Source organism: Ranitomeya imitator, chromosome 7 (assembly GCF_032444005.1).
Source record: "Ranitomeya imitator isolate aRanImi1 chromosome 7, aRanImi1.pri, whole genome shotgun sequence".
NCBI classification, from domain to species: domain Eukaryota; kingdom Metazoa; phylum Chordata; class Amphibia; order Anura; family Dendrobatidae; genus Ranitomeya; species Ranitomeya imitator.
The window spans coordinates 8299463-8325102 of NC_091288.1; the positions used below are offsets into that span (position 1 = coordinate 8299463).

General features: G+C 43.6%; 1 long non-coding RNA gene across 2 annotated transcripts in view; it reads left to right on the top strand.

The window, feature by feature from the left end:
* The window catches only part of LOC138645784 (uncharacterized), a 31752-nt gene extending 8754 nt beyond the window's left edge, over positions 1-22998 (top strand). Inside the window, exon 3 of one of the 2 annotated variants that reach the window (XR_011314757.1) lies at positions 22570-22998. This is a non-coding gene — a long non-coding RNA (uncharacterized lncRNA). Of the gene's footprint in view, positions 1-6423; positions 7010-22569 lie in introns of those variants that run through there. The other variant, XR_011314756.1, reaches the window with a different exon arrangement.
* The last annotated feature ends 2642 nt before the right edge of the window (positions 22999-25640 follow it).

The following is a 25640-nucleotide window of genomic DNA, read 5'->3' on the forward strand; positions in this document are numbered from 1 at the left end:
CACGTGTGTGGTTGGCACCAAAGATCTCGATCTTGGTCTCATCAGACCAGAGAACCTTGAACCAGTCAGTCTGAGTCCTCCAAGTGATCATGAGCAAACTGTAGACGAGCCTTGACATGACGCTTTGAAAGTAAAGGTACCTTACGGGCTCGTCTGGAACGGAGACCATTGCGGTGGAGTACGTTACTTATGGTATTGACTGAAACCAATGTCCCCACTGCCATGAGATCTTCCCAGAGCTCCTTCCTTGTTGTCCTTGGGTTAGCCTTGACTCTTCGGACAAGCCTGGCCTCGGCACGGGAGGAAACTTTCAAAGGCTGTCTAGGCCGTGGAAGGCTAACAGTAGTTCCATAAGCCTTCCACTTCCAGATGATGCTCCCAACAGTGGAGACAGGTAAGCCCAACTCCTTGGAAAGGGTTTTGTACCCCTTGCCAGCCTTGTGACCCTCCACGATCTTGTCTCTGATGGCCTTGGAATGCTTCTTTGTCTTTCCCATGTTGACCATGTATAAGTGCTGTTCACAAGTTTGGGGAGGGTCTTAAATAGTCAGAAAAGGCTGGAAAAAGAGATAATTAATCCAAACATGTGAAGCTCATTGTTCTTTGTGCCTGAACTACTTCTTAATACTTTAGGGGAACCAAACAGAATTCTGGTGGGTTGAGGGGTTGAATAATAAATGACCCTCTGAAAAGACTTTTCACAATTTTATAAAAAAATTAAACAAAGAAATAACATTCTTTTTTGCTGCAGTGCATTTCACACTTCCAGGCTGATCTACAGTCCAAATGTCACAATGCCAAGTTAATTCCAAATATGTAAACCTGCTAAATCTGCAGGGGGTTGAATACTACTTGTAGGCACTGTATCTCTCTGAAAATTTGAAGTTGTATATGATTAAATGTATAACTCTGGAATGTTAGGGGTCTATATGATACAATACATGTCTTAGGAATAATGGGATTCTATGTGATACAGTGTATCTCAGAAATGTTTTGTTACTTTTTATATGTCACACTGTATATTTCAGGAATTTTGAGATCCTATATTATTCAGTGTATTAGAATGTTTGGAATATACGATAGAATACCTAAGGAATAATGGGGTTCTAGAGGATACAATGTATCTCTCTGGAATGTTCTATATGATACAATGTATTTCAATGTTGGAATTCTCTTAGGAATATTGGGTTCTAAAGGATACAATGTATCTCTCTGGAATGTTCTATATGATACCATGTTGGAATTCTCTTAGGAATATTGGGTTCTACGTGATACAATGTATCTCTCTGGAATGTTCTACATGATACAATGTATTACAATGTTGGGATTCTGAATGTTGGGGTTCTATTTGATATAATGAATCTCTCTGGAATGTTGGGGGTTAACATGGTTCAAATTATAACTAGCATGTTGGGGGTCTATATAATATAGCATATATCTTTAGGAATATTGGGGTTCCACATGATACAATGTATCTCTCTGGAATGCTGGGGTCTGATGAATTGAATATCTCGGATATTGGGCTTTTGTAGGAGATAGTTTATCTGTTGCATAAGGAAAGAATTCCACTAAAAATAAATGCGCATTTTATAGGGCAGAAGTTGTGATTGCCACTGATTTACTGTCACTGAACGCCGCTGCGCCAAGACGTGTCCGCTGACCGAGGACAACAGTGTGGCTGTGTTAGGTGCCCTGGAAGCTTCAGTAATCGCGATCTCTCGCAGAGCCCATGGCAGATACAAAGGGCCTCAAACAGCCGGGGGCTTTAGCTATGCATACTTCTTGGTTGCTTGGGCCCAAATCACCAAGCTGTGAGAACAGCACGGAGACGCACGTCGGATCCCCCCGCTCACGCTTTATCTGTCAGGGCTGCTGCTGCTTTACCACTGCCCATTGTTAGTTTGATTCTTTTATTTCTCCGATGTCGATCACAGAAACCACAGAAATTGCTTTATTCTGCAGGTTACTGTTAATTTTATAACTTGCAGAAAAATACATTTCTACAGAAAACTAAAAATGTATGTCCATGTACAAGGAAATGACCGACTGAGGGCTTGTTCACACATCACATTCTTGCCATGAAAGTACGCAGCTTTTCACTTTTACAAGCACAGTGAGTGAGATTTCAGAAATGTTATTTTCTCCTTGCAGATGTGAAACAGTTTCATATCGGCAGATTGTGAAATCTTTTAGTGTTTTTCATCTATTCAAATAAATGTAAAAAAAACAAACAACCGATACGTAAAAATGCATCAAAAACACACAAAAATCTACGTATTTTATATAGCGTTTTCCTGCCACCAGACATGATTATGGTGAAGAAATGTCTTCTACAAATATTTACTGTATGCACAAACCCTTATGGATAAAGACTTGGGTGGGATCCAGTGCTCTGTGGTTCTCTAGGAGTAATACATGTGGTACATGGCTCAGCAGACAGTATCACACAGGACAGGATTAGATACACAGCTCAGCAGTCAGTATCACACAGGATAGTATTAGATACACAGCTCAGCAGTCAGTATCACACAGGATGGGATTAGATACACGGCTCAGCAGACAGTATCACACAGGACAGGATTAGATACACAGCTCAGCAGTCAGTATCACACAGGATAGTATTAGATACACAGCTCAGCAGTCAGTATCACACAGGATGGGATTAGATACACGGCTCAGCAGACAGTATCACACAGGACAGGATTAGATACATGGCTCAGCAGACAGTATCACACAGGAGAGGATTAGATACACAGCTCAGCAGTCAGTATCACACAGGATAGTATTAGATACACAGCTCAGCAGTCAGTATCACACAGGATGGGATTAGATACACGGCTCAGCAGACAGTATCACACATGACAGGATTAGATACACGGCTCAGCAGACAGTATCACACAGGAGAGGATTAGATACACAGCTCAGCAGTCAGTATCACACAGGAAGGGATTAGATACACGGCTCAGCAGACAGTATCACACATGACAGGATTAGATACACGGCTCAGCAGTCAGTATCACACATGACAGGATTAGATACACGGCTCAGCAGACAGTATCACACAGGAGAGGATTAGATACACGACTCAGCAGACAGTATCACACAGGATAGGATTAGATACACGGCTCAGCAGACAGTATCACACAGGATAGGATTAGATACACGGCTCAGCAGACAGTATCACACAGGAGAGGATTAGATACACGGCTCAGCAGTCAGTATCACACAGGATAGGATTAGATACACGGCTCAGCAGTCAGTATCACACAGGAGAGGATTAGATACACGGCTCAGCAGTCAGTATCACACAGGATAGGATTAGATACACGGCTCAGCAGTCAGCATCACACAGGATAGGATTAGATACACAGCTCAGCAGTCAGTATCACACAGGACAGGATTAGATACACGGCTCAGCAGACAGTATCACACAGGATAGGATTAGATACACAGCTCAGCAGTCAGTATCACACAGGACTGGATTAGATACACGGATCAGCAGACAGTATCACACAGGATAGGATTAGATACCCAGCTCAGCAGTCAGTATCACACAGGACTGGATTAGATACACGGATCAGCAGACAGTATCACACAGGAGAGGATTAGATACACAGCTCAGCAGACAGTATCACACAGGAGAGGATTAGATAGACGGCTCAGCAGACAGTATCACACAGGGACAGGATTAGATACATGGCTCAGCAGACAGTATCACACAGGACAGGATTGGATACACGGCTCAGCAGTCAGTATCACAGGATAGGATTAGATACACAGCTCAGCAGACACTATCACACAGGAGAGGATTAGATACACAGCTCAGCAGACAGTATCACACAGGAGAGGATTAGATAGACGGCTCAGCAGACAGTATCACACAGGACAGGATTAGATACACGGCTCAGCAGACAGTATCACACAGGACAGGATTAGATACATGGCTCAGCAGACGGTATCACACATGACAGGATTAGATACACAGCTCAGCAGACAGTATCACACAGGAGAGGATTAGATACATGGCTCAGCAGTCAGTATCACACAGGAGAGGATTAGATACACAGCTCAGGAGTCAGTATCACACAGGAGAGGATTAGATACACAGCTCAGCAGACAGTATCACACAGGAGAGGATTAGATAGACGGCTCAGCAGACAGTATCACACAGGACAGGATTAGATACACGGCTCAGCAGACGGTATCACACAGGATAGGATTAGACACACGGCTCAGCAGACAGTATCACACAGTATAGGATTAGATACACGGCTCAGCAGTCAGTATCACACAGGATAGGATTAGATACACGGCTCAGCAGTCAGTATCACACAGGATAGGATTAGATACACGGCTCAGCAGACAGTATCACACAGGATAGGATTAGATACACGGCTCAGCAGACAGTATCACACAGGATAGGATTAGATACACGGCTCAGCAGACAGTATCACACAGGATAGGATTAGATACACGGCTCAGCAGTCAGTATCACACAGGATAGGATTAGATACACGGCTCAGCAGACAGTATCACACAGGATAGGATTAGATACACGGCTCAGCAGACAGTATCACACAGGATAGGATTAGATACATGGCTCAGCAGTCAGTATCACACAGAAGAGGATTAGATACACGGCTCAGCAGTCAGTATCACAGGATAGGATTAGATACACGGCTCAGCAGTCAGTATCACACAGTATAGGATTAGATACACAGCTCAGCAGTCAGTATCACACAGGATAGGATTAGATACATGGCTTAGCAGTCAGAATCACACAGGAGAGGATTAGATACACGGCTCAGCAGTCAGTATCACACAGGATAGGATTAGATATACGGCTCAGCAGACAGTATCACACAGGATGGGATTAGATACACGGCTCAGCAGTCAGTATCACAGGATAGGATTAGATACACGGCTCAGCAGTCAGTATCACACAGGATAGGATTAGATACACGGCTCAGCAGACAGTATCACACAGGAGAGGATTAGATGCACGGCTCAGTAGACAGTATCACACAGTATAGGATTAGATACACGGCTCAGCAGTCAGTATCACACAGGATAGGATTAGATACACAGCTCAGCAGTCAGTATCACACAGGATAGGATTAGATACACGGCTCAGCAGTCAGTATCACACAGGATAGGATTAGATACACAGCTCAGCAGTCAGTATCACACAGGATAGGATTAGATATACGGCTCAGCAGACAGTATCACACAGGATGGGATTAGATATCATATCACAGATTTCCTCCTCTAGTTTTCTTCTTCTTTTCTGGATCTTTGACCCCTCAAAATTTTGGGCTGAGTCTTGTGTAAATTCTTCCCATGAAATGAATGTGTCTGAGGAGAACTGACCTTCCTGTTCCTGCTCTTGCTCCTGATCATGTTTCTGCTCTTCCTCCTGATACTGCTCTGCTCCTACTCTTGTCCCTGCTCATGCTCTTATTCCTCCTTTAGGCCGTGCTCTTGCTTCTGCTCTAATTGTTACTCTTTTTTCTGCTTTTTTTCCTGATCCCGCTCTTGTTTCTGCTCCTCTTCCTCACACTGCTCTGCTCCTGCTCTTGTTTCTGCTCTTCTGATACTGCTCTGCTCCAGTCCTTGTCCCTACTTATGCTCTTATTCCTCATTTAGGCCTTGCTCATGCACCTGCTCTTCCTCCTGACACTGCTCTTCTCCAGCTTTTGCTTCTGCTCTTCTTCCTGATACTGCTCTTCCTCCTGACACTGCTTTCCTCTAGCTTCTGCTCTTGCTCCTGATATTCCTCCTAACACTGCTCTGCTCCAGCTCTTGCTTCTGATCCTGCTCTTCCTCATGACACTGCTCTGCTTCGGCTCTTGTTTCTGCTCCTGCTCCTTATCCTGCCCTTGCTTCTGATCCTGCCCTTGTTTTTGCTCTTCCTCCTGAGGCTGCTCTTCCTCCTGATGCTGCACTGCTCCTGCTCTTGCTTCTGATCCTGCCCTTGTTTCTGCTCTTCCTCCTGATGCTGCACTGCTCCAGCTCTTGCTTCTTATCCTGCTGTTTTTTCTGCTCTTGCTTCTGATCCTGCCCTTGTTTCTGCTTTTCCTCCTGACACTGTGCTGCTCCAGCTCGTTTCTCCTCTTGCTCCTGATCCTGCTCTTGCTTCTGCTCTTCCTCCTGACATTGCTCTGCTCTTCTCCCTGCTCTTACCCTTGTTCTTTCTTTTGTACTTGTTCTTGCTCCTGACCCAGCTCTAGTTCCTGCTCCTGTCCTTGATCTTGCTCCTGACCCCAGCAAAGCAGTCCACATTTCATAATCAAGAAAGAATGATACGGTTCTTTCTGACTACAAGTTTTGAGCAGTATATAGTATGATTAAAACATAAAATACATATATTATGGATTCTTTTTACTATCCTCAATACAAGTTTTTGCATCTTTTATATTTTAGCAATGTGAAAGTGTTCTAAGTGCATGAAGTTTTATAACCTGCCCCGGCATAGACGTAACGTTAACCTGCATGAAACCAAAGGCCAAACCTATCAGACTAGAAGAGGATCCAAAAGTTTCATCAGCGTTTCCAGATCTATCTTTGCTGCCAGTGAATGAAGACATAATTTCTTACACAGCCTAAAACCAGTGATGACTTCACACAGGTGTATGCGATAGTCTCCAGTCCAGACAATCTTCTTCCTGGGCTCTGGACTGACATAGTGCACTAGGCCGACACCATACGAGAGAAATGTGTGTATTTAACACTCACAGGATTGTCCAGACTAGAAACTCTTGTATCAAACCCTCTGCTGTGAGAAGTAACAATTCTGTAAAGCCTCAGAATCTATGTTTCAATTCACAGACTGAAGCAGAGATCGCAACGTGGACAGTGGACTGCACGAAGATTTACAGAGGAAAATGCTCCATGATCAGCAGGTTCTTTCCATGACTTCTCTCCCATACACTCCATACAGTAATAGTATTTCCCCTTAGTTTACTCTGCTGATGCTCATGGAGCTGCTCTGCTTCTAAGATATCTTACCTATGAGCCAAAAAATATTTGTCAACTTTAACGCTCCATAGATGAGGTTTAACAATGATAAATGTAAGGTTATACACATGGGAAGAAGGAATCAATATCACCATTACACACTGAATGGGAAACCACTGGGTAAATCTGACAGGGAGAAGGACTTGGGGATCCTAGTTAATGATAAACTTACCTGGAGCAGCCAGTGCCAGGCAGCAGCTGCCAAGGCAAACAGGATCATGGGGTGCATTAAAAGAGGTCTGGATACACATGATGAGAGCATTATACTGCCTCTGTACAAATCCCTAGTTAGACCGCACATGGAGTACTGTGTCCAGTTTTGGGCACCGGTGCTCAGGAAGGATATAATGGAACTAGAGAGAGTACAAAGGAGGGCAACAAAATTAATAAAGGGGATGGGAGAACTACAATACCCAGATAGATTAGCGAAATTAGGATTATTTAGTCTAGAAAAAAGACGACTGAGGGGCGATCTAATAATCATGTATAAGTATATAAGGGGACAATACAAATATCTCGCTGAGGATCTGTTTATACCAAGGAAGGTGATGGGCACAAGGGGGCATTCTTTGCGTCTGGAGGAGAGAAGGTTTTTCCACCAACATAGAAGAGGATTCTTTACTGTTAGGGCAGTGAGAATCTGGAATTGCTTGCCTGAGGAGGTGGTGATGGCGAACTCAGTCGAGGGGTTCAAGAGAGGCCTGGATGTCTTCCTGGAGCAGAACAATATTGTATCATACAATTATTAGGTTCTGTAGAAGGACGTAGATCTGGGGATTTATTATGATGGAATATAGGCTGAACTGGATGGACAAATGTCTTTTTTCGGCCTTACTAACTATGTTACTATGTTACTATGTATAGAACATGTGGAACTACAGGAAATCTACAAATGAAGGATAAAGTGATCAGGAGATAATCTTGTCCCCACTCCTTGTCTGAAGCAACCGAAACAGTCCTGTAAGAATGGGTCTCAGTCAGCAAACCCCCATAATGGGAGGAACTGCCTGCGCTGAGTTGCCCTTTAGACAATTATTTCACCTTAAGCTTAAATCATGGAAGACATCAATCTCTATCTGTCTGAGCATTAGCTCTTGGGTCCTTCACTTTCTCAGTATTGGGATGTAACCTGCTGCTTCACGTTTTCTGAGGATGATTGATGATTGGAGGTGAATGATGCTTTAATTTTGCCTGAGTATAATTCCAAGTACTCCCATCCTCCGCTCCACTGATAAATCTCCATTCTGACTTCAAAGTTTCTTCAGCTGATTTGACCTTGAGTTTAGAAACAACAGAGGTCAAAGGCGGCATCCAATAGCCTTGTATAATAAATGCTCAGACCTAAAGGTCTCTTTTTTTCCCAGAACTTTGACCCTGATTCATCAAACTGTTTTCATTAGAATTTTGGAATAAAACTGCTTGAAATGTTTGTAGACAATAAAGAACCTTCTAATTAATGCATGAAAGCATGAGACTTCTTTCCAGCAGCTAATTTTTAAACCTTTTTTTCTGTTTTGATAATTTTCCTCTGGTGGATCCTTCCCCAGTCACGGGGTAGCGGCAGCAGCTTTCTAAACCTTTATAGTGGTTGTGTCTTCACACAACCACTCAAAGTGAGCAAACCTATATTAGGGTTTTACCCTACTGTGCGCTTCTCATAGTCACTGTTTATTCAACTTCATCCACATGGTCTATTGAAATGTTTTAACATTTTTCCCACATTTCATATATGATACATTGTGTCAGACTGCAATATTACAGGTTTCTATATGATATAATGTATCTCACTGGAATGTTGGGGTTCTATAGAATACAAAGTATCTCATTGGAATAGTGGGGGGGTTCAACAGGATACAATGCATCTCTCTGGAATAATGGGGGGTTATATTATTTATTTATTTTTAGAGCCCCATTTATTCCATGTTGCTGTACACGAGGAGGGGTTATATACAAAATACAAATATAAAATACCGTGATCAAACTAACAATGAGAGTCAGGTAAAACTCTGTGCAACTGGTCTTATAGTATACAGAGTTATGGGGAATAAACCCACACTCCAGGGAAAAATACTCAAATGGATTAAAGAAGAGAACCATCAAATAAAGTTCAATACGTCTTTATTAGAAATTCTTCTAAAATATAATTTAAAAGTAACAGAGTCCCTAGTCTGCAGACACCACCATATCCAAAGTAAAGAGAAATAAATAGCTAAATTAATGAAGATGCAACATTCAAAACAATTGGAATCTAATTAGAACAAAGTCAAGTGACTTCCCATATAAATGTATCAAGTAAATAAAACAAAAAACTCTAGAATACTCACTAATTCATATCAAATTCCAAAAAATATGTATGGAAAAAAAAATTCCATCCTCAGATGATCAATGAACAAAGCATAAAATATAGCAAAATAAAATGATCCAGGCAACCTTCTATCGATGTAATAAATAAAAATGTCAAAATGGAGCTGGAGATGTTAAATGGCTTAATATTAGTGTGATAAAATAAGCCCTCAGACTCTAAAGGGAACATTTATAGCCATAATGACAACCTCCATAGCTTGAATGTCCACAGTAAATATCCCTAAGAAATAGATGAAGGTGTTATGAATGGTATAGTAACTGTGCAACTTAACTGCAGGAGAGCAGGAACAGATGAGCTGGATAGAGTGGCGTCCCCCTCAACCCGACGCGCTTTTCGCCTCTTGCTTCTTCCATCAAGCCTCTGGAAGAAGCAGGAGGCGAAACGCGCGTCAGTGTGAGGGAGATGCTGGATCACTTTATATTGTCATATTTTATGCTTTATTCATTGATCATCTGAGGAAGGAATATTTTTGATGCATATTTTTTGTAATTTGATATGAATTATTGAGTATTCTACATTTTTTTTATTTACTTGATACATATAAATAGGAAGTCACTTGACTTTGTTCTAATTGTTCTGCTCTCACGAGCAGGGTCGTCTTATTTTGCTTTATTGTATTGTTAACGTTGTTACCTATGACTGTTGTGTTTGAAACTGTTAAACTGTAAAGCGCTGCGGAATATGTTGGCGCTATATAAAGATTATTATTATTATTAATTAGATTCCCACTATTTTGAATGAAGATCTCAGACTTTGTCTGTACTGTGGTCTCTCTGGACACTTGCTCAAGAATTGCCCAACTTGTCCTCATGATAGCAAACCGTTGGGAGAACATCTCAGTCAAGTCTGGATGATGAGGTCCTCGGGCCAAAATATGGAAAAATTATAGCTCTCTAAATATGGCGATGCAAAAATTTCTTCTTGCAAAAAAAGGATCTTTTAGTGTGTGAAAGAAGCCAAACATTAAAAAACAGATATAAATCTGATATCACTGTAAATGCACTGCCCCGATGAACGAAGTTAAATAAAACCAATTCTTCACATGCTGTGGATTTGTTCATTCTGCCTCCCAAAGATTGCAGTAAGGCTCGGCGCACATTTATCCTGTGCTCTGTGTTGAGCGCTTACACAGGGGTTTCCATGGAAATCTCTGAAATACATGATTCAGACAGAACCCCCCTGCGGAAAATTCCCTATAACAAGGCAGAGGGAGGGACTGTGGATGCCAAAGGACCTGTGATCCAGCGGTGTCCGTCTTTTTAGGCGTGCATAAAAACGCAGTCCCCAATGATTTGTGCACCTCTGAAAGGAAGGACAACGCTGAACAGAGGCCAGATGGAGTCCAGAGTAACTCTGCTGCCTTATTATAGTGAATGCATCCCTCAGGGATTTCATCTGAATCACCTCACACAGAGATTTAAATGGAAACCCCAAAGTAAGTGCTCAGCGTAGAGCGCAGGATAAATGTGATCCCAAAAGTTATGTAAAATGCTCCCAATAAAAGCTTCAAATCATTCAAGTTCCTTGGGGGGTCTAGTTTTCAAAATGGTGTAACTTGTTGGGGGTTTCCACTGTTTAGGCACATCAATGGGTCTCCAAACGCAACATGGCATCCCCTCTTGATTCCAGCCAATTTTTCTTTCCAAACTTCAAATGGTGCGTCTTCCCTTCCGAATCCTGCTGTGCACCTAAAGCGTGGTCTTTCTCCACACATAGGGGTAAAATTTTTGGGGAAAAAAGTTAAATGTTCATTTTTTTCCTTCCACATTGCTTCAGTTCTTGTTAAGCACCTGAAGGGATAATAAACTTCTTGAATGTGATTTTGAGCACTTTGAGGGGTGCAGTTTTTAGAATGGTGTCAGTTTGGGGTATTTTCTGTCATATGTACTCCTCAAAGTGACTTCAAATGTGAGGTGGTCCCTGAAAAAATGGTTTTGTAAATTTAGTTGGAAAAATGAGAAATCGCTGGTCAAATTTTAACCCTTATAACTTTATAACAAAAAAACAAAATTATGTTTCAAAAATTGTGCTGATGTAAAGAAGACATGTGGGAAATGTTATTTATTAACTATTTTGTGCGATATGACTCTGATTTAGGGGCATAAAAATTAAAATTTGAAAATTGTGACATTTTCCACATTTTTGCCAAATTTACATTTTTTCACAAATAAAATGCAAGAAATGTTGCCACCGTCTTAAAATACAATATGTCACAAAAAAAAACCAAGTCTCAGAATCAGTGGGATCCGTTGACGCATTCCAGAGTTATAACCTCATAAAGTGGCAGTGGTCAGATTGCAAAATTAAGGCCTGGTCATTAACCCACAAAGTGGCTTGGTCATTAAGGGGTTAATCTTATGCTTCTATTCTCAAAGGCATTTCTTTTTTGTGCACTGATAGGATCGTGACCAGAAGGGAAAGAAAAAAGCAGCATGCTGAATTCGGATCGCACGCACCCATACATCTCACTGAACTCAAATCACCCGAGTGCAGTGCAGTGCGCCGGCAGAAGAGGAGATGGAAAAATTACTTTCTCCATCTCCTCCGCAGCCGTGCTGTGATTCTCTGATGTGATAATGGACACTCGACCATTAGCATATTACATCCAATGTGAGACACTATCGGGACCCCGGCCCGTACACATCAGACCTGAATATCCAGGGAAATGGCCTCGGCTGACTTGCCCTTGAGTCACTTTGGTGCATAAAATCTTTTTTTCAGCCAAAGACATTGGCAGTGCCAGCCCCTCTAGACTTCTTGTTAGTGGTGTCTTAGATCCAATCCCTTCTCTCAGTTTGGTTCAGGGGACTTTATGGGAAGGTCTGGACCTGAGAAGGGAGGACACGCTGGGTCTTTCCAGGGCCGGAGGTTCCACCCTTGACGCTCACTTGGCCGTGCCCCTCTCTGATGCACCCAAAGCGTTGAGACGTCGGCAGGGCCAGTCCCCGTTCTAATTGGTACGAAGCGAGTGAAGGGCTCTTGTCTATGGGAAATCGACTATTTTTTTCTTTGTTTCTGAAAAGTAAAAATAAGTTGTTACTTTAAATAGCCGGAGGAGGAGCAGCCTGGGAGCGCTGAGAGGGCGAAGCTTTGTGCGAGGCTGAGGACAGGCCGTGTCCTTCCATTGAAGTGCTGCTACTGTACATGGTGTTCTTGCCAAGCCCCAATCCTTTCAGCGCAGCGAGGACTGGGCACCGCTTCAGGCGGTATTAGAATACCGTGCACACAGGACTTCCCCCGGTAACATAAAGGCATTGAGCGCGTCAGCTGCGAGGCTCCATTCTCTGCATGGCAGGAGGGCAGGAGGGGCCGCCGGGGGCCACAGCTCCAATGTCGGAGTTTTTTTTTCCTTTACAATCAGCGCAAATAAGAACAAATCTTTATTGAAAGTTTCAGGGTTTTTCTTATGTTAATGAACAAAAGCCTCAGCTGGTTTCATTCCTATTAAAGTTAACTTGTTACATTCATTGAGAAAATGGCCGCGGCCTCCTCTGGTGAAACAGTAAACGTAGAGCGAGGCCGGCGAGAAAAAACAAACAACATAGACATCGCGGGCGGAATATCAATGCGTGTCCTGCTTTGCCCTTTCCCGTCCCCAGAGGCTCAGGATCCGGAGCTTCTATCAAATGTGGGAGATTTCCAACACGTATCACATCCCGTCCATCCAGGTCTGGCAGCCACCGGGTACCACCTGTCATGTGACTGGTAGAGGAAACCGCAGAGAAAAAGAACCCTTTAATGATGGCCACATATATTAAAGGGGTGGTATACTGAATAAAGGTAGCTGCACTTACCTACCGCTGATGCACAGGTGGACAGTGAAAGGGCGACACAATCAGGGTCAGTAGTCAGTATCCAATCATAAATGATGAATATTCTATTAATAACAATTATGGATTCTACTGAGTACAATTGTGCTCCACCAGCAGAATAGTGAGTGCAGCTCTGGGGTACAATACAGGATGTAACTCAGGATCAGTAATGTAATGTATGTACAGTGACTGCACCAGCAGAATAGTGAGTGCAGCTCTGGGGTATAATACAGGAGGTAACTCAGGATCAGTAATGTATGTACACAGTGACTGCACCAGCAGAATAGTGAGTGCAGCTCTGCAGTATAATACAGGATATAACTCAGGATCAGTAATGTAATGTATGTACACAGTGACTGCACCAGCAGAATAGTGAGTGCAGCTCTGGGGTACAATACAGGATGTAACTCAGGATCAGTAATGTAATGTATGTACACAGTGACTGCACCAGCAGAATAGTGAGTGCAGCTCTGGAGTATAATACAGGATGTAACTCAGGATCAGTAATGTATGTACACAGTGACTGCACCAGCAGAATAGTGAGTGCAGCTCTGGAGTATAATACAGGAGGTAATTCAGGATCAGTAATGTATTGTATGTACACAGTGACTGCACCAGCAGAATAGTGAGTGCAGCTCTGGGTTATAATACAGGATGTAACTCAGGATCAGTAATGTAATGTATGTACACAGTGACTGCACCAGCAGAATAGTGAGTGCAGCTCTGGAGTATAATACAGGATGTAACTCAGGATCAGTAATGTATGTACACAGTGACTGCACCAGCAGAATAGTGAGTGCAGCTCTGGAGTATAATACAGGAGGTAATTCAGGATCAGTAATGTAATGTATGTACACAGTGACTGCACCAGCAGAATAGTGAGTGCAGCTCTGGGGTATAATACAGGAGGTAATTCAGGATCAGTAATGTAATGTATGTACACAGTGACTGCACCAGCAGAATAGTGAGTGCAGCTCTGGAGTATAATACAGGATGTAACTCAGGATCAGTAATGTATTGTATGTACACAGTGACTGCACCAGCAGAATAGTGAGTGCAGCTCTGGGTTATAATACAGGATGTAACTCAGGATCAGTAATGTAATGTATGTACACAGTGACTGCACCAGCAGAATAGTGAGTGCAGCTCTGGGGTATAATACAGGATGTAACTCAGGATCAGTAATGTAATGTATGTACACAGTGACTGCACCAGCAGAATAGTGAGTGCAGCTCTGGGGTATAATACAGGATGTAACTCGGGATCAGAGATGTAATTTATGTACACAGTGACTGCACCAGCAGAATAGTGAGTGCAGCTCTGGAGTATAATACAGGATGTAACTCAGGATTAGTAATGTAATGTATGTATACAGTGACTGCACCAGCAGAATAGTGAGTGCAGCTCTGGGGTATAATACAGGATGTAACTCAGGATCAGTAATGTAATGTATGTACACAGTGACTGCACCAGTAGAATAGTGAGTGCAGCTCTGGGGTATAATACCGGATGTAACTCAGGATCAGTAATGTAATGTATGTATACAGTGACTGCACCAGCAGAATAGTGAGTGCAGCTCTGGGGTATAATACAGGATGTAACTCAGGATCAGTAATGTAATGTATGTACACAGTGACTGCACCAGCAGAATAGTGAGTGCAGCTCTGGGTTATAATAACGGATGTAACTCAGGATCAGTAATGTAATGTATGTACACAGTGACTGCACCAACAGAATAGTGAGTGCAGCTCTGTGGTATAATACAGGATATAACTCAGGATCAGTAATGTAATGTACACAGTGACAGCACCAGCAGAATAGTGAGTGCAGCTCTGTGGTATAATACAGGATGTAACTCAGGATCAGTAATGTAATGTACACAGTGACAGCACCAGCAGAATAGTGAGTGCAGCTCTGGGGTATAATACAGGATGTAACTCAGGATCAGTAATGTAATGTATGTACACAGTGACTGCACCAGCAGAATAGTGAGTGCAGCTCTGGAGTATAATACAGGATGTAACTCAGGATCAGTAATGTAATGTATGTACACAGTGACTGCACCAGCAGAATAGTGAGTGCAGCTCTGGAGTATAATACAGGATGTAACTCAGGATCAGTAATGTAATGTATGTACACAGTGACTGCACCAGCAGAATAGTGAGTGCAGCTCTGGAGTGTAATAAAGGATGTAACTCAGGATCAGTAATGTATGTACACAGTGACTGCACCAGCAGAATATTGAGTGCAGCTCTGGAGTGTAATACAGGATGTAACTCAGGATCAGTAATGTAATGTATGTACACAGTGACTGCACCAGCTGAATAGTGAGTGCAGCTCTGGAGTATAATACAGGATGTAACTCAGGATCAGTAATGTAATGTATGTACACAGTGACTGCACCAGCAGAATAGTGAGTGCAGCTCTGGAGTATAATACAGGATGTAACTCAGGATCAGTAATTTATGTACACAGTGACTGCACCAGCAGAATAGTGAGTGCAGCTCTGGAGTGTAATACAGGATGTAACTCAGGATCAGTAATGTAATGTATGTACACAGTGACTGCACCAGCTGAATAGTGAGTGCAGCTCTGGAGTATAATACAGGATGTAACTCAGGATCAGTAATGTAATGTATGTACACAGTGACTGCACCAGCAGAATAGTGAGTGCAGCTCTGGAGTATAATACAGGATGTAACTCAGGATCAGTAATGTAATGTATGTACACAGTGACTGCACCAGCAGAATAGTGAGTGCAGCTCTGGAGTGTAATACAGGATGTAACTCAGGATCAGTAATGTAATGTATTTACACAGTGACCGCACCAGCAGAATAGTGAGTGCAGCACTGGGGTATAATACAGGAGGTAACTCAGGATCAGTAATGTAATGTATGTACACAGTGACTGCACCAACAGAATAGTGAGTGCAGCTCTGTGGTATAATACAGGATATAACTCAGGATCAGTAATGTAATGTACACAGTGACAGCACCAGCAGAATAGTGAGTGCAGCTCTGTGGTATAATACAGGATGTAACTCAGGATCAGTAATGTAATGTACACAGTGACAGCACCAGCAGAATAGTGAGTGCAGCTCTGGGGTATAATACAGGATGTAACTCAGGATCAGTAATGTAATGTATGTACACAGTGACTGCACCAGCAGAATAGTGAGTGCAGCTCTGGAGTATAATACAGGATGTAACTCAGGATCAGTAATGTAATGTATGTACACAGTGACTGCACCAGCAGAATAGTGAGTGCAGCTCTGGAGTGTAATAAAGGATGTAACTCAGGATCAGTAATGTATGTACACAGTGACTGCACCAGCAGAATATTGAGTGCAGCTCTGGAGTGTAATACAGGATGTAACTCAGGATCAGTAATGTAATGTATGTACACAGTGAATGCACCAGCTGAATAGTGAGTGCAGCTCTGGAGTATAATACAGGATGTAACTCAGGATCAGTAATGTAATGTATGTACACAGTGACTGCACCAGCAGAATAGTGAGTGCAGCTCTGGAGTTTAATACAGGATGTAACTCAGGATCAGTAATTTATGTACACAGTGACTGCACCAGCAGAATAGTGAGTGCAGCTCTGGAGTGTAATACAGGATGTAACTCAGGATCAGTAATGTAATGTATGTACACAGTGACTGCCCCAGCTGAATAGTGAGTGCAGCTCTGGAGTATAATACAGGATGTAACTCAGGATCAGTAATGTAATGTATGTACACAGTGACTGCACCAGCAGAATAGTGAGTGCAGCTCTGGAGTATAATACAGGATGTAACTCAGGATCAGTAATGTAATGTATGTACACAGTGACTGCACCAGCAGAATAGTGAGTGCAGCTCTGGAGTGTAATACAGGATGTAACTCAGGATCAGTAATGTAATGTATTTACACAGTGACCGAACCAGCAGAATAGTGAGTGCAGCACTGGGGTATAATACAGGAGGTAACTCAGGATCAGTAATGTAATGTACACAGTGACAGCACCAGCAGAATAGTGAGTGCAGCTCTGTGGTATAATACAGGATGTAACTCAGGATCAGTAATGTAATGTACACAGTGACAGCACCAGCAGAATAGTGAGTGCAGCTCTGGGGTATAATACAGGATGTAACTCAGGATCAGTAATGTAATGTATGTACACAGTGACTGCACCAGCAGAATAGTGAGTGCAGCTCTGGAGTGTAATAAAGGATTTTACTCAGGATCAGTAATGTATGTACACAGTGACTGCACCAGCAGAATATTGAGTGCAGCTCTGGAGTGTAATACAGGATGTAACTCAGGATCAGTAATGTAATGTATTTACACAGTGACAGCACCAGCAGAATAGTGAGTGCAGCTCTGGAGTGTAATAAAGGATGTAACTCAGGATCAGTAATGTATGTACACAGTGACTGCACCAGCAGAATATTGAGTGCAGCTCTGGAGTGTAATACAGGATGTAACTCAGGATCAGTAATGTAATGTATGTACACAGTGACTGCACCAACAGAATAGTGAGTGCAGCTCTGTGGTATAATACAGGATATAACTCAGGATCAGTAATGTAATGTACACAGTGACTGCACCAGCAGAATAGTGAGTGCAGCTCTGTGGTATAATACAGGATGTAACTCAGGATCAGTAATATAGTGTATGTACAGTAGTGTTCAAAATAATCTCCTTCCAACATGACTAACCAGATTAATCAGTGTTTTTGGCAAAAATTATATCACCACTAGTGTTGAGCATTCCGATACTGCAAATATCGGGTATCGGCCAATATTTGCTGTATCGGAATTCCGATACCGAGTTCCGATATTTTTGTGATATCGGAAATCGGAATCGGAAGTTCCTATAAGTTCCCAGTCATCTTCGACGTGTGCGGTGCGTATGGTTCCCAGGGTCGGAAGGAGAGAAAACTCTCGTTCAGGCTCTGGGATCCATATTCATGTAAAAAATAAAAAATACAAATAAAAAATATGGATATTCCTACCCCTCCGACGAACCCTGGCTGTCACCGCTGCAAGCATCTGCCTCTGTTCCTAAGAATGCAGAGAGTGAACCGCTCACCTGACCGCGAGGTCATCGAAGGTCCTTCACTCTCTGCATTCTTAGGAACAGAGGCAGATGCTTGCAGCGGTGACAGCCAGGGTTCATCGGAGGGGTAGGAATATCCATATTTTTTATTTGTATTCTTTACTTTTTACATAATATCGATCCCAGAGCCTGAACGAGAGTTTCCTCTCCTTCAGACCCTGGGAACCATCCAGGATAGCTTCCGATACTTGTGTCCCATTGACTTGCATTGGTATCGAGTATCGCTATCGGCAATATCTGATATTTTTTGGATATTGGCCGATCCCATCCGATACCTTTGAGTATCGGAAGGTATCGCTCAACACTAATCACCACATGTCACACAATTTACCAGTCGGTGCAGAAGATTCTAAGAAAATCACCAGATTCCGCATTCATGATCTGCAGGAGTCTGTGTATTAGAATAATTAATTGAAAGGTCAGAATAATATCAGTGTGAAGATCAATTATGAGGTCAGTCATTCTGTGAGGAGATGGGGTGAATCCGGTGGCCATTATATAAGGGTGAAGCCAGGACATGTTGTATGTGCAGTTCTCCTTGAAAGCATGAGAAACATGGGATGTTCCAGACATTATTCAGAAGAACAGTGCACTTTGATTAGTAAGTTGATTGGAGAGGGTAAAACTTATACAGAAGTGCAGACAATGATCGGCTGTTCAGCTACAATGATTTCCAATGCTTAATATTGGAAAGCCAAAGCAGAGAGACGAGGAGGAAAATGGAAGACGACCATTCTAATGGATGGAAGAATGGCCAGAATGGCAACGTCTCTGCCAGTGATCGGCTCCAGTATGGTCACAGACAGTCTCCTGTTACCTGTGAGGACTGGGACAGAAGACGCCCGTGTGATGCTAATCTCTCAGCAAGAAGTCCCCGCAAAGTCCCACTGTTAAAAAAAAAAAAAAAAGTACATGATAGATAGAATTTACCAAAGAACACATCAACTGGCCTAAAGAGAAATGGAGAAACATTTTGTGGACCGATGAAAGTAAAATTGCTCTTTTTGGGTCTGAGGGTTGCAGACAGTTCATCTGTTGACCCCCAAACTCTGTAGCCACAGTTCCCTGTGCACACAATGAAGCATGGTGGTGAAGCATCATGATATGGGCATGTTTCTCTTACTATGGTGCCGGCCTATTTATTGCACACCAGGGATCATGCACGAGTCTGCAAATATTACAATACTTGAAGAGGTCACGTTGCCTTGCGCTGAAGAGGATATGCCCTTTAAATTGGAGTTTCACAAAGACAAAGACCCTATACACACCAGGAAGCAAGCAAAATCTTGGTTCCAGTTCAACAAAATTGAGGTTATGGATCGGCCAGCCCAGTCCCCGGACCTTAATCCGATAGACACTTGTGGGGTGACATCAAAAATGACGTTTCTGAGTCAAAAGCAACAAATGATAAAATATTGTAGAATGTCGTCCGAGCATCCTGGGCTGGAATCACAGGTGACCAGGGCCAGAAGATGGTGACTTCATGCAACATGGATGTGAAACCGTTCTAAAAAACTGTGGGTAACAACTAAACATCAGGTCAGTGATTCACGGCAATGATAAATCCACAAAAGATACATATTGTGAGTTTGTAAAGACACATGCAAACGCTGCTGATTTATAGAACGGTCCAATGTCTATTTTCTGTTATTTTCAGTAAAGTAGTGAAAAATTCTCTACATTTGTCTTCATGTTTTGAATTAGAAAACAGCGGACAACGTTTCCAATGCTGTAAATAAAAACTGGTAGAAAGATTTTGTGATTATCTCATGTTTTTGAACACTTATTATTTTGAACACCGCTGTATATGCTGAAGGCTGCTGGTGACAGAATGCAGCCTTGTCGGGAGCCATTCCCAATATCGAATCTTTCCATGCCTCCATATGCCGTTCTTACTGTGGACTCTTGATTTAGACGGACTAGGTGCAGCGTTGTCCCCGATTCTTCCACGATTTGTCATGTTCAATACTGTTGAAGCTTTGGAGTGGTCGATGACAAGTGTGCAGCCTCTTCTGCGGCAGGTTGGCGATGTGGCAGATGCCTCTTCCCTTTCTGATGGGATTTAGATTCTTCTTTTCATCATTTACATTGCATTTTGCTACTTGATAAAATAAAGTATTAACATTTCTATGCATTTTTATTAACATTTCTTAGGCTACGTTCACATTTGCGTTGTGCGCTGCTGCGTCAGCGGCGCAACGCACAACGCAAACAAGAACGCATGCAAAACGCATAGTTTTGCGACGCATGCGTCCTTTTTTTGCCGGATTTTGGACGCAAAAAAAATGCATCTTGCTGCATCCTCTGTGCCCTAACGCTTGCGGCAAAAAAGACGCATGCATCGCAAAACGCATGTCCATGCGCTCCCATGTTAAATATAGGGGCGCATGGCGCATGCGTCCCGCGGCTGCGCCCGACGCAGCCCGGCAGAACGCAAATGTGAACGTAGCCTTACTTTGCAGCATTTTCTCCATACCTCCTTTAAACCTTTGCACAGAACTATATACATAACCTCGGGCTCACGGATCAGTAATGTGTGATGTGTTAAGGTACCGTCACACTCAGTGACGCTGCAGCGATATAGACAACGAGCCGATCGCTGCAGCGTCGCTGTTTAGGTCGCTGTAGAGATGTCAAACACAGCAGCTCCATTACGATGCAGGAGCGATCCAGTGACGTAACGGCGACTCACTTATCGTTCTCGCTGGTTGTTAGCTCCATGTAAAACATTGCTGGCATCGTTGCTTTTGCTGTCAAACACGACAATACACGCCGACCTGACGACCAAATAAAGTTCGGGACTTCTAGCTTCGACCAGCGATGGCACAGCAGGATCCAGATCGCTGCTGCGTGTCAAGCACAACGAGATCGCTATCCAGGACGCTGCAACGTCACGGATCGTTGTCGTTCTCGTTGTAAAGTTGCTGAGTGTGACGGTACCTTAACACATATACATGGATTGTATCTTTAATCCCTTTATCTACTGAATGCAGCATTGTGTCATTTAGTCATCAGTTCCCTCCATTATCTATTTCCTAAAACGATACATTAAGGAAACTCAAGGAAAGCAACAGGCTAAAATGTTACAATCTACAATATTCCCAAAGAAAGAGAATTCTGACTGGGAAAAGAAGCAGAGATAATGCCGCGGTGCAGACATTGTATCCAGCATGTGCCCTGCAGCAACAGTGCCAGAGTCCTGTCCATGGTCACATCCCCTGCGCTGGCGCCGCCTCTGATGAACCTTAGTAATGATACTTTCCCTATAGGGAGCACGGGCCCATTCACTCAGGCAGGGGTAGAGGCTTCCAGGTGAACATTATTGACAGCTAGCACAGAAAAGGTTATTGTTTCTATAGGTTTTTTTGCTTTTAGCTATTAGGAGAAAACTTCCCTCAATGCAAATTTCACAGAATGTTTTCCAGGCCAGGTATGAATCCCTGCAGTGAATTCGCTCCACCTGACGACAGATTGCTGAATCCTTACTGTGTGCAATGTGCTCGCTGTCAGCATGTTTGCTTCCAGAGCGGTCATCACCAGATCGCTCATAAGCTTTGTGCACACTTGTGGTCATGTGATGACTGATCCTGAAGGCAAACAGTATGGAATCCTGACAGTGTGAACAGTGCACACAAGCAGGAGTCAGCAAGCGGCAGTCAAGTAGAGCAAAGTCACTGCAGAAAGTCATACATGGCCGGCAAATGACAGCGCCTCACAGCAGTACATGGTGAGCTGTATCAGAGACTTCCCACTTACGTTTGGCAGTTATCCCCTTTTCATAGAATATTGGGGTCTGGTTGCTGGGACCCGCACCGATCCTGAGAATATCTGCTCCATTCAGACAGTGTTCTCCAGAGCCCTGTCCTCAGGATCAGTGGGGGTCCTAGTGGTCGGACCCCAGCGATCAGGAGATTATCCCCTATCCTCTGGACAGATGGTAACGTTCAAGCTTGGTGCATACCCTTTAAGCTTCTTCTCATTATCCTTAAAGTGATTCTCCTTTTTTAATCATCACCACTTTTGACATTCTTGGACAGTTTGTTTCTTTTACCTTTTTGGACTAATACAGAGTTCCAGATCCCCTGCAGAAACACGTTTGTGTAAAACCATCTGCCTTCCGTCACCACTAGGGGGCGCTGAGCAGCTTACTGTGTACCGTGTTATGTGCGGATACATTTAGCTCATAGAGCTCTGATTTTCTTTACTGATACATTGTAACAAATCCTCAGAGCAGGTTCTGAATGTAAATGTTGTTTCTACTCACTGACAGGAAACAAAGATGAAAACTTTGAAGAATTGAAACTTGAAGACTGGAAGAAAGTCGCCCAAGGTTTGGCAATGAGTACTCTTTATTGACCAGAGGTAGATGGAGCCGCTGCCTGTACTACATTCCCAGCAGATCCGCTGCTCGTCCCGGCCGGGGACAATACGAGCTGACAGTCCCAACCACTGACAGTCCCGGCCAGCTCCTAATTGCTGTATTCAAGGGTTATGGAGGTGTAAAATTACGGTTATCAATACTTGGGCTTGTGTGTTCACCACAATGGGTGGATCAAGTCTCGGCACGTTCGGCTTATCTCCTGATCCCTTGTGTTCCTTTCTCTCCTATTTTCTTGGTGGCAAACATGTAACTTGGCAACTGAGAGTCAACATCAACAGTGGCGGCCGGGGCGGTTAATCTCCGGGAGAGTGACAGTTTGAGACCACGCGGCGTTCATCCCCGTCCTCGGCTACGACCGTCTCCGGATTGTGCGGCTCTTTCACGAGACCCAGATCTTCTTTGTCCGGTTTCCCATTAAACTGAAAACTTCCAAGTACATATAAGTTGTGCTGCGGGCGACTATCGGGAAGACGCAATTATTACTGAGCATTTCTCATTTCATCTGTTTTTGAGGTGGTTGGGGACAAACAATATGACAAACAATACCGACAGCGCTCCCAGCCGCGGCCCTACCACTCCTGACTACTGCCTTGTAATGTAGTGTGTATAGGACGGGGGGGTGGATTTGATATTGCTGATCTTTTCTTAAGACAAATAATCAATATCAGATTAGAAGGGGTCCAACATCCGACACCCCCACTGATCCGCTATGGATGGATGTGAAAGGTGTATTGAGCAAGATCCAGCTCCGGGCACTGTGTAGTAGCCATTGCCAAAAATCCACAGCTCAGCTCCTATGGAAGTGGATGGAAGCTGAGCTGCAGTACTGAGAACTGCCACTACACAGAGTAGGGAGCTGTGATGTCCTGGCTCTGTGTACTGTGGCCATCAACCTCCAGACAGGCAGTGCTGGAGAGCGAGAGGATTATGGAGGGAAGGGTGGCAGGTTTTTTTTAGGCTTCCCTTTCTTATCGGTCATGCTGTGACAGTCAGGAAGAGGGGCCTCAAACTGTCCCTGGAGCGGGATCCTATTAATCCCTGTCCCTGGGGTACTCTTAAAGGTAGAGAGGCCTGAGTCTCTGACCTTAATATGTTCCTGTAAAAACCCTGTCCCCCTCCCCCACCCAATGAAGCCTGGGACAGAAATGAAAGGTAAACCAGACTCCATTACAAAACAGGGATAACAGAAAACCTCTATCATACAAATGCACTAACCAACAATAGGGAGAAGGATTGGGACAGGGAGGAATAAACTAAATGGGAAACCAGGGGACCAGGAAATAAACACACATGTACTATGGCAAACTACAGAACACAACTCACCTCCAAACTACAACTACTGCTACACAGAACATCAAGATGAATCTCCACTAGCAACAACCACCTCCTATTCAACACAGCATCTCATGAGAGCGAGGAAGCAGAGCGTTCACCGGCAGGACAGAGAGGGTCTGGTCAGGATTTATAGGAAGAGGTAACGACCAGATCAGAAACAGATCTCCCAAGTTGGTGTGAGACACTCATGAGAATACCCCCCATTCTAGAAGGGCCCCCATGAGCCTTGGGGCCTGGTTTATCCTGGTGGGCCAAATGAAAGGACCTTATCAACCTACCGGCATTAACTTCAGATGCCAGAATCCACATCCTCTCCTCTGGACCATCTCCCTTCCAAAGTACCAGGTACTGTACAGAGCAGCAAATTTTATGGTAATCGATGATTTTCGCTACCTGAAATTCTGAATTGCCATCAGCAATAACTGGTGGCGGTGGTAAAGGTGACGGTTCCACAAGCGCAACATGGAAAACATTATGTCTCTTGAGAGTCGGAGGCATCATGAGATGAAAAGCTACAGCATTGATTACGGCGACCACCTTATAAGGATCAATAAACCTAGGACCTAATTTCCAAGAAGGAACTTTCAGTTTAATATTTTTGGTGGACAGCCATACTAACTCATTTACCCCCAGATCCTGACCTGACAACCGTTCCTTATCAGCCATATGTTTGTATTTGTCCCCCATGATCTCAGACGATCGGATGGAACGCAGACTAAAAGCAAAGATGCATCCACAGATGAGAACAAAACGCCCTCCAAAATTTAGATACAAAATGGGCCCTCCGATCTGACACCACATAAGAAGGACCCCGTGAAGCTTACCGATCCCAGTAACAAACACCTGAGCCGGGGTCTTGGCATTAGGGAGAGCAGGTAAAGCCATAAAATGCACCATTTTACTAAACCTTTCCACCACAACTAAGATAGCAGTCTTACCAGAGGGCATAGGGAGATTTGTAATGAAATCCATGGTCGTCAGGAATAGTAAATGGCAAAAGAGCCGCAGATGTACGAGTATGTGGGGTCTTAGAACGGCACAGACACTACAAGAGGACACGCAGACAACTGCATCCTCACGCAATCTTGGCCACCAAAAACGACAAGAAAAGAGGTCACCTTACTACCTGGGTGACCAGCCAGAGCTGAGTCATGATGTGCTTTCAAAATGTGAAGACGCGTCCCCCTGAGCCCTCCTCATCCTCAAGTTCAGAATACCCTGCAGACACGACCAACCCTTCTTGTAAAATAGGGACCGAGTCATCAGTATTCCCACTCCCAGGGAAACTCCGAGACAAAGCATCCACTCTGAAGTTCTTAATCCCAGGACAGTCATACACACGATGAGGAGGGAGATCCCGACACTTTTCAGAGACCACGTCGTCAAAATGGGACAGGCAAGAAGGAATAGAGTGGAGATAGTAGCACCGAGGCAATTATTTTTGCAAATATCGCTCCATCTAATTCTCTCCGGCCGGCCTGTCTATGACCGGATTATGTTTAGTCAACCAGCGAAGACCCAGCACAATAGGGGAAGGGAGAGTTTCCAATATATAACAAGAGAAGACCTCCTTGTGAGGACCCCTATACGCAGGTTCACACCAGGCACTACTTGTGTAAAATTTC